Here is a 16,731-nt window from a genome sequence, read left to right on the forward strand (position 1 = left end):
CATTAAATCAAGATTTATTCACTTAAATAGAAGAAAAGATGGCAATGTCTCCGGTCTCCTCTCTCCTCTCTCTCCTGTTATGCAGCCACTACGTCTCCCTCTTTCTCTCTCTCCTGTTCAATGGCGTCAGAACGCAGGCAGACTCTTCCGGTAAAGGCTAGTTGCATTTGTGAATCTGCAAGTAAAAATGGCATCTTGCTACATTTTCTTCTTATTGTATTTCTTATTCTGCACTCTGCAGTATAAACTTGGAATGTCAGTGCCAAGCTTCTATGCTGAGTCTTCTTTCTCGTTGGTGTCTGATCAGTATAGTTTTTTGTTTCCTCTAGGTTGCTGAAATATTTTTTTTTCTGAAGTGTAATCTCAGATTTGTTTTACCGTTGGAGGATTTTTGGTCGATTTTAATTAAAAAAAAATTATCCTTGTTATCGAACAGGTTGAGCACTTGTAGATCTCAGGGTGGTTTAAGCTGCTTTCTGTTTTTCTTCACATGTGCCCAAGCTCCAGTTTTTTGAACTGAATAATAATTTTTTGCCTTATATTTACAATCTAGGAGCTGTTTGGTTCGGTTTTTGTGAGTGTTATTATTGTCAGCGGGACTGCCTGCCCTGACATCGATGGTGGATTTATCCAAATTTGTTCGCGTGCAGTATCCGAGATATCCGACCTTACTAGCAGGTTTTAGCTAGTGAGAGTAAAACAACCATGTGAGACAATCAATTGGAATTGAAGTAATTAGAAGCTCTAATATCTCTATGAATAATCCCAACACTATGATGATCAAAATATATCTCTTTACTTCTTATTTATATGATTAAGTGGGCTACAGAAAAGCTATATTTTGAAAAGATGGAAAAAGAGTATATGATATGATAGGTACAAGCTGGCACATACGTATAAGCCCTTCTCCTTTGGCGTGGTCCTATAGCGGGTAGTTGGGGCGAGGCTTGGGGAGGCGAGTACTTTGGGCAAGTTTGTGAGAACTGGTATGTAGTGTAATTTTGTGAAGACCAATTCCTGGGAACAAGTGATGAGTCCTCAGCAGTAAATACTTATGTCGAGTCCACATGGTGAAAATGGGTGTGATGAACGGATATGGGTGTGGGGTAAATTTGAACAACAACAACAACAACAACAACATCAAGCCTTTATCCCACTACGTGGGGTCGGCTACATGAATCCTTTTAGCGAATTAATCCTTTTGTCGAGTCCACTATGGGTGTGGGGGAAATTTGAAATTTGAATTAATTAATTTCCATAATGTGATATCCAATTAGCGAATTAATTAATGGATGAAAATTAATTGGAGAGGGAATATGGAAAGGGGAGGGAGATTGGAGAGAGAGGGGGCGGCGGATAGGTGAATGGGGGTCGGCGTTTTCAAATAGAGAGGGGGGGGGGGGACTTTAGTTACTTGCCTCTTTGGGAATCCCAAATTAAGAAAAGGAAATTAATTCCAATCTAATTTAATTGTTAATTTGAATTAGATTGGAGGAGTTTCCTAAAATAGAATCATATTTAAGGAAACAATTGAAATTTCAAATTTGGATTGGGGAATTGAATGGAAATATTTCACAAATTAATTTTGCAAGAAAAAGGAAGGAAATAAAGGAGGGAGTTTAATGAGGCATTCAAAGCTTTCCTAAATTAATAAATTAAATTTGAAATGAAAGATTTCATCCAAATTTAATTCAAAATTTAAATAGGCTATGAATTAGTAAGTTTCCTAAAATAGGATTTATAAATTAGACAACTATTCAAATTCAAATAATTTGAATTTGATCATTAAGATAGTTACTTAAAATACGAAAACTAATTTAGGAAAGACTTGATGGCAAGTGGAGATGGGAGGAAACCAAGGGGAGGGACGGCGGCTTGTGGCTTGGCCATAAGTGGCGTTGGAGCTAAGGCCGGTTTGGTCTAAGTAGGGAGAGGATGAAGATGGTGACTAGGAACAACAAGAAGGAACAAAAACAAAGAAACAAAAGATAAAAGATAAAACCGCGAGCATTAGACTCTTCCGAAGACTAACGGGTGATACGTTGCCTTCTTCAAGGGACTTCAAGCCACGAGCCCGGACTCATCCTGCGGCTGGTGAAAACTCTGATTCCCTCCCATGGAGATCTCACTAAAATCCTCTCCAAAGAGCAAAAGTGCATATTAAAACTCCTTCATGCCTAATACAAGAAGAGGTCTCTATATATAGGCCTCAAAAGAAATTAAAAGACACATTTGTTCCTTGGGCTTACATAAGACAAGACTCTTAAATAAAATGATAAAAAGGGAAAATTACAAAATTAAATCAAAATACAATTAATAAACTAAAATAAAACGAAGTGATCTCGACCTTCGTTCTTCGACTCTTCCTGTGAATATCGTCCATCGTCGGATGTCTGCATCAGATTGTGAACTAGGGATATGTTCAATTAGTGAAGTCATGGCCATAGGCTTTATAGTTTTGCACTTCCTGTACTTGATTTGCGACATCTATGACAGGTGGGTGGCTTTGATTGTGGGAAATTGCTATGAGAGAGTGAATTCTATTGGGGAAACTGTCCCTTAAGGTGAAGATCTATCTAGGAAGGTCCTTTTGGCGAACTGGCTGATAATGAGTGCCTCTTCAATCTAATCCTTTTAGGGCGAGCTCTCACTTAGCGAGCTATATTGGGTCAATGATCTCGCACACAAGCTTGTACTTATGACTACCCTGCAAGTTGAGGCTTCCTTTAGGCAAGCATTGCTTTGATCTCAAATTGCCTTCGGTCGAGTCTCATGGAAAGGACCTATTTAAATTTCTACAAGTTACCTACATCGGCATATATGGGTATACATTTATGTCCCCGATTTACTTGCTCCTTTGAAGAGAAAGTTATGAAAATGTTCAAGTGAATTTAAGAAGACAAATATTTACTATCTTCACCAAATTACAAAGGGAGAGTAAATGAGAATTACTGCAATGTATTCATTGTTTCCTCAAATGTAGCACTTTTTCTCAAGATTCTCATTATAAAATTGATTTGACCCCTGCACTCTCTTGCCATAAATAGTGGTGGGGATGATGGCATTGCCACATTCCCTTCACTTGATAGATTTCTAACTTAAGCCCTATGAAATGACAAAACCAAGTTGAGGAAAGCCCTTCTCTGCAAACTCAATTCGTTGGGTAAGAAGCCCAAACAGCTTGCAAAGAAGAAGAAGGTGGCTATGGTTTCATCAAGTGAACTTACTAGGTAAGAACTGAGTAAGACTGGGGAGTGAGATTGAGCAAGGTAATAGAGGTTTAGGTTGAGTGAGGCCTAAGAAGTCAAGCCCAATAAGACGATGATGGTTGAAAAGAGAAAGGCGAGAGTCATCCTCTCTTTAAGCTTTGATGATGTGCCTCTCTTTGAGAGACATGCTAGGCGAGTCTCCAATTTGCATGTGTCGACGAAGGTGGTTGTTGTTCCTCTGGTGACAACCCTTGCTCCTAGAGTGGTGCTGACTCAATCTCTAATGGAGCCCACTGGCACCCTTCCCATGATGAAGACCATTGAGGTCACAGAGTCTGAGCACATGTAAGAATAGGTGCAGTAGTTCCTTGTCTAGGAACTTTGCACATCCTTGCTCGCGACAATTTTGATGGCTCGTGAGTCCTCGGATTCTACTAGCATAAGGAGTACTAAGATCTTTGTTGCATCACAATTTCTCTCGGAGTCTCTCAACGAGCGGGTTTGTACCTTTGGGGTGGAGCTTGCTGGAGTCCAAGCTGAGTATGGGAGAAGGATCAAAGCCTTAGTAAAGGCATGCTCGGTTAGTGATGAGGCCACCACACTTTGCATGGAGGTGTTGTAGTTGAGGGTTGAGGTGATGGCGACTCGCCAACTCTTAGAGTCATTGCAATCAAGTCAGTTCTTAGTCAATGGACGCTTTATCTTGCGCCACTTAGTGGAGAGAGGAGTGATATCTCTTGACCTCTGGCTAGATTCTGTGTATAAGTTATTTCTACAGAGTGAGTAAGCTCGCCCTTATTTAATGTACTTATTGATAGCACGCTCAACTCACCGAGTCGACTCAGTCATGTGACCCAACAGTCTCTGCTTCAGCCGTTCTCCACTTCCTACTGCCATCGCAGTCTGTCACTAACGACCTCAACAGACAATCATAACATCCTCTCTTCCATCTATAAAACAAAGCCTTGTAACAGTGAAACTTAAGCTTTTTAATGAAACAGCGTTTCCCTACTATTCTCATTCTGCTTATTCTCCTCTTCTGAGATTGCTCTACAGGTTTCTCTTCTTGGTATCAGAGCTCCGAGCTTCATCGCCAATGGTCGATCAAGACTCCTCGTCCACAGCAGTACCAGCTCCTCCAGCAACTGCTCCTCCTACTTCATCGCTCTCTGCCTCCATGACAGAGTTCGTAATACCACCTCCGTTGAAATTCCTAATGTCAAATCTCAAATCCATAGTTAATCTGCAGCTCAATAGCGAAAATTACGCCATTTGGAGTATGCAAATATATAAATTATTTGCAGCAAACGGCTTCGAAGGATATCTTACGGGCACACAAATTCGTTCTGATAAGCCAGACGATCACGCCGATACACGGATCTGGAAGCTTATAGACCTGAATCTCGTGTCCGCCTTGCTTTCTACAATCTCTCCTTCGATACTCCCCTATATCCTTCATCTCTCTAACACGAGCGAAATCTGGACAACTTTGTCCAGCAAGCTTCAACCAACAAACCGCTCAAGAGTCATTCAGCTGAAAAGCGAATTACACAATATCCGGATGAAGGATAGCACGATGAATCAATACCTGGAACAAATCAAAACACTTGTGGACAATATAGCTGCTGCAGGATCCCACATCGACCCAGAGGACATTCTCATGTACATACTAAACGGGCTGCCTCCTACTTACAATGCCTTTACGACGGCCATACGCACCTCCCAACTTCCTATCAACCTCGATGTCCTCTACTCGCACCTCTGTAGTGAAGAAATTAATATACAGAATCAGTTGCAACGTGAAGCGAACCCCTCCTCAGATCAGCTGGCATTATACTCAAACAGATCCAAATACACTCGAGGCCGCGGAAACTATCGCGGCAGAGGAAATGGGCGCTCACCTCAGTCAAACAGGCCAGTGGAGCACAACAACAACGCCCGTCCAGTGTGCCAAATCTGCGGCAAGACAGGGCATTCTGCTCTAACCTGCTGGCACCGCTGCAATCTTCAATACCCAGCAACCGAATCATCCAAAGCTCTCTACTCTCAACCTCAAACTCATAACAATCTCAACACCGACTGAGTGTTAGACTCCGGAGCTACCTCTCACCTCACTGCAAACACTCATCTCCTTCAACAACCCATGCCTTATCTTGGATCCGACTCCGTCTCCGTTGCCAACGGTAACTCTCTTCCCATTCAACATCAAGGACAAGGTATTCTACCCCTTCCAAACACCCCACGTAAGCTCCTTCTCAAGAAAATTCTTCACGTTCCCTCACTCTCACACAACTTACTTTCCATACATAAACTAACCGCAGACAACAAATGCTCTGTCTCTTTCGATCCTCACGGCTTTCTCATTCAGGATCTACAGGACCGCCGAGTTCTGCTTCGTGGACTAGCCCGTGACGGCCTGTACACAATCTCCACCTCTCAGACGCCTTACAAAGCTCTCCACTCCAAGCTCATCTCCACGACTCTATGGCATGATAGACTGGGTCATCCTAATATTCGCACTATGCAATATTTAGCAAATGTAACTAAGTTTATTACCAACTTATCTAGTTCTCTTTCATGTAAGTCCTGTACTATGGCTAAAATCCATAAGTTGCCGTTTACTTTAAGCAATACTGCAGCTGCTACTCCGTTTTCTCTTGTCCACTCTGATATATGGGGGTCGTCTCCAATTCCATCAATGAATGGATTTAAATACTTTCTTACGTTCATTGATACTCACACCAGGTTCTGTTGGATCAATCTAATGCATTCTAAATCAGAAACTCTATCAAAATTCATACAATTTCATAAATTCATAACAAATAAATTCCAACGAAATATCATCACCCTCCGCTCCGACAATGGAGCCGAATTTCCAGTTATTCATTCCAGAAGTTCCTCACTGAGAAAGGCATCACTCATCAGCTTACCTGCCCCTATACACCCGAGCAGAATGGTCTTGCCGAACGAAAAAATCGCCATCTAATCGAGACAACCAGGACTCTACTACAGGCAGCTCAACTACCTCTTCACTTCTGGGCCGAAGCCCTCCTAACATCAAATTACCTCATCAGCCGTCTACCAACTCGAGCCTGCAACTATCAGAGTCCTTTTCAGCTTCTTCACGGCCATTTACCCACCTACGATCACCTTCGAAACTTCGGCTGCCTGTGCTTCCCTTGGCTTCACCCCTTAACCTCAAATAAACTACAGCCACGATCCCAAGAATGCATGTTTCTTGGCTACTCCGCTTCTCAAAAGGGATATCGCTGCTACAACCTCTCCACCAAAATGATCCACGTCTCACGACATGTCGTGTTTCACGAGCATGTCTTCCCCTTTCACTCCACTCCCAACTCCCATCCCACGGTCTCACCAACACCTCCGTCACCTCCACTCATGCTCATACCCACCTCCACCATCTCCACCATCTCCTCAACCAATCCCAACAACTCCCATCCTCCCAAATCACCCATTCCGATCACTTCATTTCCCTCTCACTCTGATCATCTCCTCCCTTCTCCTGAACCAGAGCAATCCTCCGGTTCTCCTCATTCATCCCCTCCTCAGCCTACTTCAGCATCCCACCTCCCTCCTACTCAACATCCAATGCTAACCCGCTTCAAAACGGGTCACCTCAAGCCAAAAACCATCCTCGATCTCTCAGCCACAACACAAAACCACTGTACTCCCTCCTCATTCCGACAAGCTGTTCTTCTCCCACAATGGCAAGCAGCAATGGCCAAAGAGTTCAAAGCTCTCACCCTTCAGCACACTTGGACTTTAATGCCGCTTCCTCCAAATACTCCCCTCCTCGGCTGCCGTTGGACATACAAGACGAAAACTAATCCTGATGGAACAACAGCCTCCCACAAAGCTCGGCTAGTTGCTCAAGGATTCGCCCAAGAATATGGCATTAACTACAGAGAGACATTCAGCCCTGTAGCTAAAATGCCAACGATCCGTATCCTTCTCATCGTCGCCCTCCAACACGACTGGCCAGTCCTACAGTTTGATGTCTCAAATGCATTTCTCCATGGCGACCTACATGACAATGTCTACATGAAGCAGCCCCCGGGCTTCATCGATCCGAACTTTCCAAACCATGTCTGCAAGCTTCATAAGTCCCTTTACGGACTCAAACAAGCCCCACGCCAATGGTTCAGCAAATTCACATCGGCATTGATCAATTTTGGATTTGTTTTCAGCAAATCGGATCCCTCTCTTCTCCTGTACAGCCACGGCAAAACCTTACTCTACTTACTTATCTATGTTGATGACTTACTCATTACAGGAAATGACTCAACCACCCTACAACGTCTCATCAATCACCTACAAGCCGCATTTGCTTTAAAACAACTTGGCTCTGTCACCTTGTTCCTTGGAATACAAATTCAGCGAACGTCCAACGGTCTGTTTCTCCACCAGGCACCGTATGCTCGTGATCTCTTAAAACTCTCGGGCTTCTCCTCTTGCAATCCAGCTCCGACTCTGCTTGCCACAAAATCAGTAACAGACCCCTCATCCGAACAACCATTTACCGATCCAAAGCTGTACATGAAGCTCGCCAGTGCCCTTCAATACCTCACCATCACGAGGCCTGATATTGCCTTTGCTACAAATCACATTTGTCAGCATCATAGCTGTCAATGGCGCAAAATAGCGCGCGTCATGGCTCACGGCGCACCTACGACGCCATGTTCATGGCGAGGCGCATGTGTTTAAAATAGCGCGCGCTATTTGCGCCACATGTGAGCCATGGCGCATTGCGCACGGCGCAAAATAGCGCGCCAAATTATTTTTAAATTTTCGTATACTTATGAATATTTTTTATATTTAAAAATATATCTATATTTTAAGATAAACGACTATTCATTGCCCTAATTTCACGAAAGATTATCTTGTTGCCTGCAAATCGTCTCGAAACAATCCCGCATCCCATCGGAACTCGGTGATCTATCCCGAAGTCGAGAGTTTTTTTTTTTAACTATTTGGTCTGCAGTCTCGCTACTTGCCCGAAATCTGCTTGAGATTCTCCGCAAGAGATTTTGAAGTCGTTGTGTTGCCCGCAATAGTCCCGAGCTAGTGCTTCTGCAATCCCCCCATCCTTCGTCTGTAGCCAATAAAAAATACTACCATATGACTGATTTGCAACCTCCGTCTGTTCACACAGCTCTGTGTTTTGCACGCGTGAGATCTCTTTGGCCTATTCTACAAGAATTACAACTTAACATTATGCTCGGTACCGTGGTCCATGCCGGTACTCGCAAGTAATGCTCCGGGTACGCTTGTAATGTTGGATTACTCGGCTCGGGAACCGGTTACATCCTGACCGCTCGGTACTCCCAGCATGTACAATCTCGGCCTCAACTATTACATCTTTTAAACTAGGTAACGTCAGTTCATGCTGTATGTAAGTACATGCCATGATACCGCTCGGACTGCTATAAATTTGCTCGAGTACCGCTCGTGTTACCATTAGTTAAATGCTATGTACTGCTCGGTACAGATGGTACAAATAACCTCGTCCGTTCCTAATTTTCATACAAACGAACTTCAAATTTCTCTTACAACAGGTCGACCCGCCAGGCGGCAGCGCCCCTGGACCCCGGCAGCCATTTCAATTTTCCTGATAATATTATGTTTCTTTTTCTAAATTTTATCTGCTTTTTAGGATCATAAAAATGTCAGATTCAAGTTCAATCTTAAAAAAATGCATCACATGGAAATTGCTATACCACATGCCGACAACAATAGGTGACATCATTTTTTATGGTAAAATATAAAAGGAGGAATTAACCCCACACAACACACTCGTTGGGGTTTAGGCAATGCAAGTCCTTGCTCTATGTAACCGAGAGTAGTCGAAATTAAGGCCTCCCTGTTGAAAAAAATATTTAAAGGAACAGTTAATGCATTTAAAGGAACTATAGATGTAGTAGCAAGAAAGCAGTTTAAATAGAAATGGATTACTAAAAAGAAATAGGGGAAGGGCTTTTCAAGTGTTCAGTAAATGGATGTCGATGCTGGGATCATTTAATGCGTGACTAGATAGTTTTCTGCTATGGTGGAGGCACTTGGGCATAGCCTTATGAATCTAGTATCATGAGTACGAGTTACGTGTTTGAAGAAGAGGTGACATGACACATGAGATTATTGCACGCCTATAAGAAAGTGTACGATACGGTTGTTTCTCCATGGCAGATGGATGGATGTCAGGAATGGAAAGCTTAACCAATTCTTGTTATTTGTCCAACGGGTAGTCATTATAAGAACATTGACTGCTGAGTGTTCTTATCTCCATGAATGTGGAAATGTTGAATCTTTTTTGTCAAGTATATCGAGGTTTTTGACCTATAAGTGGATCAGTAGTTACTGAGTAATGCATCCGAAAAGTTCTTGGGCAGGTTGTCACAAATTTTATTCTAAAAGTTATGTTATTTATGAAAGAATTTGCGTGTACATCTTACACCTAAATTAATAATGCCATAATAAGAACAATTTATTGATGGACAAATATCCTCACATTTATTGAACCTCTTGTGTGCTGCCACTGTTGGATTATTATATTGGATTGATATTTTTAAATTCTAAAAGCATAAGGCTGATCTTTGAAAAGAGCTGGCAGTACATAGTTTAATATATTCTAGGCCTCGCTTACTTGAGTTAACTGAGAAGGTGCACAAATCAAAAGCACCTTGTCAAACCTGAAAGACTCGCTTTGCACAAGCTTTCTAACTTTATCAAGTTTCATCAACAACAACTGAACTTTGAAGAAATCGTTTACTTGTGAGGAATTTATCTTAGGTCCTTTAATGCTGAAAGAGCTAAAGCAAAAACAATCTCAACATACAATTCTTACAGGCAATCTTTTGGAACACTATAGTGGTATGCCTTAAAATAGCTGGTCCTTTATTAAAGGTTCTTAGATTGGTTATATGGAGATAATGAAGCCCCCATGCTTACATATGATAAGCACATTGATAGAGCAGAAGAGAGCATTGCGCAAGCTTCAATAACAGTGATAAGTATGATCAAATTTTTAAATGATTGATTAGAAGATGGGAAGTGCAATCTACATCGCCATACATCACGCGGGCCTTTTTACAATCTGAATATTTCTTCAATAAGCCCTGATATTCGCCAAGCGATAAGGAAATAGCTGATCGGTCTTTTCAATGTATGAAGATTATCCTCAAGATGTAGCTGACAGAAGACAAAATCAGTAACTGCAATTACTTCAAAACATTAGGGGGTGAGGACTTTTGGTATTCCTGCCTAGTCTGTATAGACAAAGAACTACCGACATCTCCAGGTATTCATTATTTACAAAAAAATTAAGACTGATTTGTTATACTATATTGAAAAAAAAATTTTTCTTCCAGTGATGGTGTTGACATATGGACATAGGACCTCCCAATTTTACAAAGCTTTGCTAACAGTCCTAAGTTTATACATGTAGTTCATTCTGGATGCGAACGCAATTGGAGGGTTTGTTGAACAAGTATTATAATTTATGTGTTATTTTTTATATATTTCATATATAGTAATGTAAATAGATATTTAATGTAGCTTCATAGCAAAACGAAGGCAAATTGGATCCTGGTCGCTTAAAGATTTAGTTATTGAATATAATAGAGCACTGAATCCAATATCATCAGTCAATGTCATTGATCCCTATTCTTTGACTAGATAGATGATGCAAATGAAATAGCCAAACAGGAAAATTAGATGAGTCTGATGAAGAAAGACTTTAATTGATGGAGAGGAAGATTAACTTGGGAAAGTGTTGCTAAGCACTGGTGTTTATGTAAAAGTTATAATTTCGGAAAAGATCTAAGAGAATAGAGAAAGAATCTTCAATTAGGCATGATGTTGCTATTGAGGAATGATGATGAGTGAGTGGGATGAAAAGGATTATGATAGTAGAGACAATGTTGAAAAGATAATGAAGCTTTTTAACATTTGCTGATGATGAATGATTGCCAAGAAGAGTATTATTAAATTCATATTTGATTCTTTTAAAAAAAATTGTAATAATTGAATATTAGAGATATTGATGTTACTAGTCAACTTATATTTGCTTTGTTGTCTTTATATATAAGCTTGTCTTTCATTTTTAATAATATTTTATATTCATGCTTATTATTTTATATTTTTTATATAGCTTGCGCCATGTTCAAAATAGCGTGAGTCGCGCAGTGCGCTATGCGCCATGGCTCCAAATGGACCTTTGCGCCATGGTGCGCCATTCGCCGTTAACAGGTATGATCAGCATATGCACCATCCCACACTTCAAAACTACAACAACCTTAAACGCCTGCTTCGGTATATTAAAGGCACACAACACTACGGTCTACCATTTCTCAAAGGAGATCTTCATCTCCACACATTTGTAGACGCTGACTGGGCAGCTGATCGCACCGACCGTAAGTCCATCACCGGCTTCTGCTCCTTCCTTGGACCAAATCTAATTTCCTGGCAAGTGAAGAAACAGGTAACCGTCTCCAAATCATCCACCGAAGCAGAGTATCGAGCCTTATCTTCAGCCAACTCAGATGTAATCTGGCTTTGGCGTCTACTTGCCGAACTTCGCACACCCCAGCTACAACCAATGGAAATACACTGTGACAACACCTCTGCACTTGCGCTGGTCAGTAACACTGTCTTTCATGCTCGCACCAAACACATCGAATTAATCGACTATCATTTCATCAGCGAGCACATCAAGAACATGGCCGTCACTCTACATCACGTCGACTCTGCCAACCAGCCTGCTGACATCCTCACCAAAGCTCTCTCACCCGCTCGCTTTCAGCAGCTTCGCACCAATCTGACCGTCACAGCAGCAGACGTTCCGATTGCGGGGGGCTGATAGCACACTCAACTCACCGAGTCGACTCAGCCATGTGACCCAACAGTCTCTGCTTCAGCCATTCTCCACTTCCTACTGCCACCGCAGTCTATCACTAACAACCTCAACAGACAATCATAACATCCTCTCTTCCATCTATAAAACAAAGCCTTGTAACAGTGAAACTTAAGCTTTTTAATGAAACAGCGTTTCCCTGCTATTCTCATTCTGCTTATTCTTCTCTTCTGAGATTGCTCTGCAGGTTTCTCTTCTCTTATTAAAACATCATGCATGTAAAAATGTTAAGGAATTAAATTTTCTAAGTTTTGCATACTCTTCTTGTTTGTGACAACAGCTTATGCTTTATTCTTATTTCTTTTGTGACAACTCTTTGATTTATAGTTTTGAAGAATTTAAGGGTGTCAATTATTGAACCCGACCTGGAAAATCTAGGTAAGGGTTGACCTGATTAACAAACAGGTCGGGTTCTAGTTCTGAATGTTGACCCGTTTAAAAAATCGGATCAAGTCTCGGTCAACCTGCTAACCCGATATTGACTCGTCCTTGACTTGGTCAGTCTCCCGACTTGTAGTTCTCCCCCGCGCAGGTGGCATGCCCTCACTAGACTCGCACGCGACAGTGCAACACGCACTCGCGCAGTCAGCCCTCGCTAGCCTCGCACACTGGTTGCGCTGCACAATAGCACTTGCGTGATCCACCCTCGTGGGGTTTGTTCTCGCCGATTGATCCGGACTCGAGCGCGGGTCAATCTGGTAACCTGGTGGGTCGGATTTGAGTTCAAATTTTTTACCAGTTTATAAAACCGAGTCGAGTTCAGGACAGATAAATTGGACTCGGGCCAATTCCAGGTTCGATCCAAACCCGACCTGAACACCCGTTTTGACACTCTAGAAGAACGTTAACTTTTTACCTTATCACACGAGAGCGACTCTTTGATAACAGATTGAGGACGAAGCTTCATTGAGCAAGTCTAGTGTGGCTCTTCAATTGTGAGCAACTCTGCTTTTGTGTATGTAGGTGACGGAATGCAAGGCATGTTAGAGGAAAGAGAGTAGAAATTTGCATAATGATGATAGATTGGGGTGAGAATCCGTAAATTAATGGTTGATGCGACTTGAGCCTCAAAATTCGGCACTTCGTTTTCTCTAGAAATACCCCTTACCTTCTAGGGAGGGACACTTTCTTTCTATTTATCCTTCAACGCTTCCTCCTCCCAATACTCTTCTAGCTCTTGGCTGGCAGCCTGGCACAAGTTTTCCTATTTGAGATGGTGACCTTGAGGAGGTGCTACAAGGCATTTACTGAGTTGGAGTATTATCAAGTCTCACTGGCATCAAAGATGTTTGCATATATCATTCTCTTCGATTACTGTTATAAAGATGCCAACATGGTGGTTCGAGTGTCCACTGAGGATGAGCACATCAACACATTCTATGTGAAAGAGTTGTGCATCCTCTACGACCACTTCAGACTTAGCGTGCGACTCAAACTCTACTCGGAGCTTGCTAAGATCCTCAACAACCATGGGTTCATGTTGGCACAGATCATGCCAAACTTGGTAACTTGGTGGTTGAGAATTCCCTGCACGTTTTATCTTGCATCTATGACGAGAGAGGATCAAGGGAATCCTTACTTTTAAAAAAAAAAAAAAGTTTAATGCACATATCTATTAGCTAAGTTCCTGCAAGATCTGAATGCACCTGTAATGATTCTTGCACAGACTTGTAAGGAACGCCCCCCATTCTTGTAAGAAGGTTCCGGCTATTATTGATCTACCCCGTGGAACTCCCCATGACATGCAGATTGAAATTATTGCAACGGTAGAGTCCATGGAATCAGGATCCAGCCATTGAGTGCATTTCAAATCACCGTTGGTGTTGCAGGAACTGTTAACATGATTGTCCTTGTTCCTAAATATTAGAACCACAGAATATAAAATAATTATTTCTCTAAATAATGTATGTACGGTTCAATGAGGTGTAAGCATGTGATTAGCTCATTAGCTTCTTGTTCTTGATTCCGTACCTATCTGGGTCTATTTAAGCAGCTGTCAGGACACCATGTATTATTCATTGGAAATTAATCTCATTTGATTCTCTCTCTTTCCTGCTTTACGTTTCTCTCTTATTTAGCCATTGGCTTCTTCACTAAAAACTTTAATTTAAGGTACTAGATTTTGGATATAAATGTGGGCGCAGGATTGTTGTGAGTCGACTATGTCCTACTAAATTTATTACACAAGATGGAAGGAGGGTAACACAAGCTCTTAGTAAGTGATAATTGTCTTGTTTTTGCATTTTAGGTTTTATATGGTGCTGCTCTTATTTCTACTTGTTTTAGACTAAATGAGTGCTAGATTGTGCTTTGTTAAGTTCATTTAGGACTAATCTGCTTGATATAAGTGCTTGTAAGTTGTTGGAGTAAGTTCTGGAAGCGAGCTTTACTAAAGTTAGTTTTTTTAGTGTTTGTTTTATATGAATTCACTTTTAGCAATCTTCATTTTATTGTTTGTTCAAACTACATTGAGTTATATTTTCACCCATCATCTCAATAATTTTACATTAGTTTGTCATTATTATCCATAAAAGTAATGTCGTAACCCATCTTCCTTTTTGATCTTTTGTATTTATCATTATTTTATGCAAAGTGCAAAAATGAAAGTGAATTATAAAGCCTCATGAGTGAAACTCATTTTTCATCTTTATGCAGCCTTCATGTAATAGGACCACATTATCATTGGCTTTCTATCGAAAAAACACTTGAACTTGGTCTTGAAACTAAGTTCTAGTTGCTTTGAAGCAGAAATAAACTTGCCCTTATTGGGTAGATTAAGGTTTTGTTTGGGATGGCTTTCTTGCTACTTCTTAATGTGACTTTTTAGTACAAAAATTTTAATTTTTATACTAAAAAGTCGCTTTAAGAAGCAGGAAGAAATCCGTCCCAAACGAAGCCTAAATACATACATCAGGCATGAAATATGCAAGCAATGTGAGTTTCTAGTTCTGTATCTGAGTTGCATCTGAAGTTCTGTAGTATTGTTGTTAATGATCCTGTAGCATATGTTTATCAGTCAATTGTTTTAACCAAAATATGCGAGAAGCATATTTACTGAATGAATGTTAAATTTGACCTTGTCAATATGTAGAAACAATCCATAGAATCATGTTTTCAGTTTTTTTTTTTTTTTTTTTTGTGAATATTAATTTGTTCTGTTATATAACAGTGAAATGGAGGGTTGCATGCATGCACTTTAAATTATCTGCTCAGAAGAAACTCCCAAATGTAGTTCTCCCTTTTATCTTTTAGCCTTGATGGTATAGTCAACCGTCCAACTTGAACCTGTAGGTCTGTGGCTGTTGCCAAAATAAAATCTCTCGGCCAGCAAGCTGTATCGAGTTCTGTCACTGGAATGTCTTTGTTCAAATGTCTTGTAAGTTTTATGTGTACATATGAGATAATACTTAATAGTGATGTCAATGTCATCCTGCTAAAGGAGCTTGATCCTTTTGATGTAATGTTTGAAATTGATGCTCAGTCAAAATAATGTTGATGCTAAGATGCCTGTTTAAGTGATATTACTAGATGAATTAATATGTTTATCTGTTGCATGTTTCCAATGTTAAGAGCATCATGATATGTGTGCCACATAGAAAGTTCTTAAGATTTAAAGGAACATCATTTGGAAAATTTGTCAATTGACATTGGTGATCAAGTGAGAACTAGGACTTCAGCTCCTTTTTTTATGTTACACTTATGGAGAATGGCTATAAATTGTGGGGTGAATGGACATTAATAAGATTTTGATGTTGAGACCAAAACAACAATGTGTTTGATGTCATTTTGAACAACCGCTTCAGAATTTGTCACCGGAACTAAATATGATGCGCGTAATATTGTTGTGCTATGAGTGTGATGAACCACCTGGACCCATGAGGGTCTACGGGCGGACAAGGAGGAGGCGGGCGAACCCGCCTAGAGCCATGGAAAGTTTCGGTGGGCCCCTTAGGCCCACCCATTTGGATCGGACGGCTCACAAGGGGAAGGGGGGCGCGGAATAGTGAGGAGGGTGGGATGGAGTGATTTGGTAGGGGTTTTGGGATGATATTAGGGAGCCATTAGGGTTTAGGGGTTTTATGCTTTTGGAGGCTTACTCTTAGTTTTTCTTCTTGTTTTCTCTAGAGCTTTTGTGGGAGATCTTGTCCTTCTCGAAGTGGACAAATTTTTATCTTGCTTTCCCTTGGATCTTAAATGCAAAAGTTATTGCTCTTCATCTCATTTCATTTGTGATTGTTTCTCTTTGGTTTTGGTGAAGATATCCTTCTCTTTTGAGGACATTAGGGCAAAAACGAATTTGTGCAACCCTAAAGCGTATCAATTTGGTATCAGAGCTCTCGATCCTAGACGGCATGTCATCAAAGAAGGTAGAAGTTTTGGAGGGAGAGATGGGCTAATTGAAAGAGGAAGTGGGTGAGAAACTTTCTTCGTTGGAGGGAAAATTCTCAACCCTAGAGGAGAGATTTGGGGGAATGGAAGAGATGATCCGGAAATTGTTAGAAGCCCAAGTTGCTCCATCAAATCCTAAGGAAAAAGGGAAATCTCCGGTGACGAACCCTAACCCTAACCCTAACCCTAATGCGCCGCTGGTTG

At 41.1% G+C, this 16,731-nt stretch overlaps 1 long non-coding RNA gene across 2 annotated transcripts; it reads left to right on the forward strand.

Moving 5' to 3' along the window:
- Window positions 1–263: 263 nt before the first annotated feature.
- LOC114580619 lies at window positions 264–15,701 on the forward strand. 2 transcript variants are annotated; one of them, XR_003702111.1, is made up of 2 exons: window positions 264–329; window positions 15,308–15,701. It is a non-coding gene; the product is annotated as an uncharacterized LOC114580619 (long non-coding RNA). The 2 variants fall into 2 exon arrangements; XR_003702112.1 differs by lacking the exon at window positions 264–329 and adding an exon at window positions 12,876–14,353.
- Window positions 15,702–16,731: the final 1,030 nt, after the last annotated feature.

The sequence above is a fragment of the Dendrobium catenatum genome, unplaced genomic scaffold (genome assembly GCF_001605985.2).
Source record: "Dendrobium catenatum unplaced genomic scaffold, ASM160598v2 fragScaff_scaffold_1125, whole genome shotgun sequence".
Taxonomy (NCBI): domain Eukaryota; kingdom Viridiplantae; phylum Streptophyta; class Magnoliopsida; order Asparagales; family Orchidaceae; genus Dendrobium; species Dendrobium catenatum.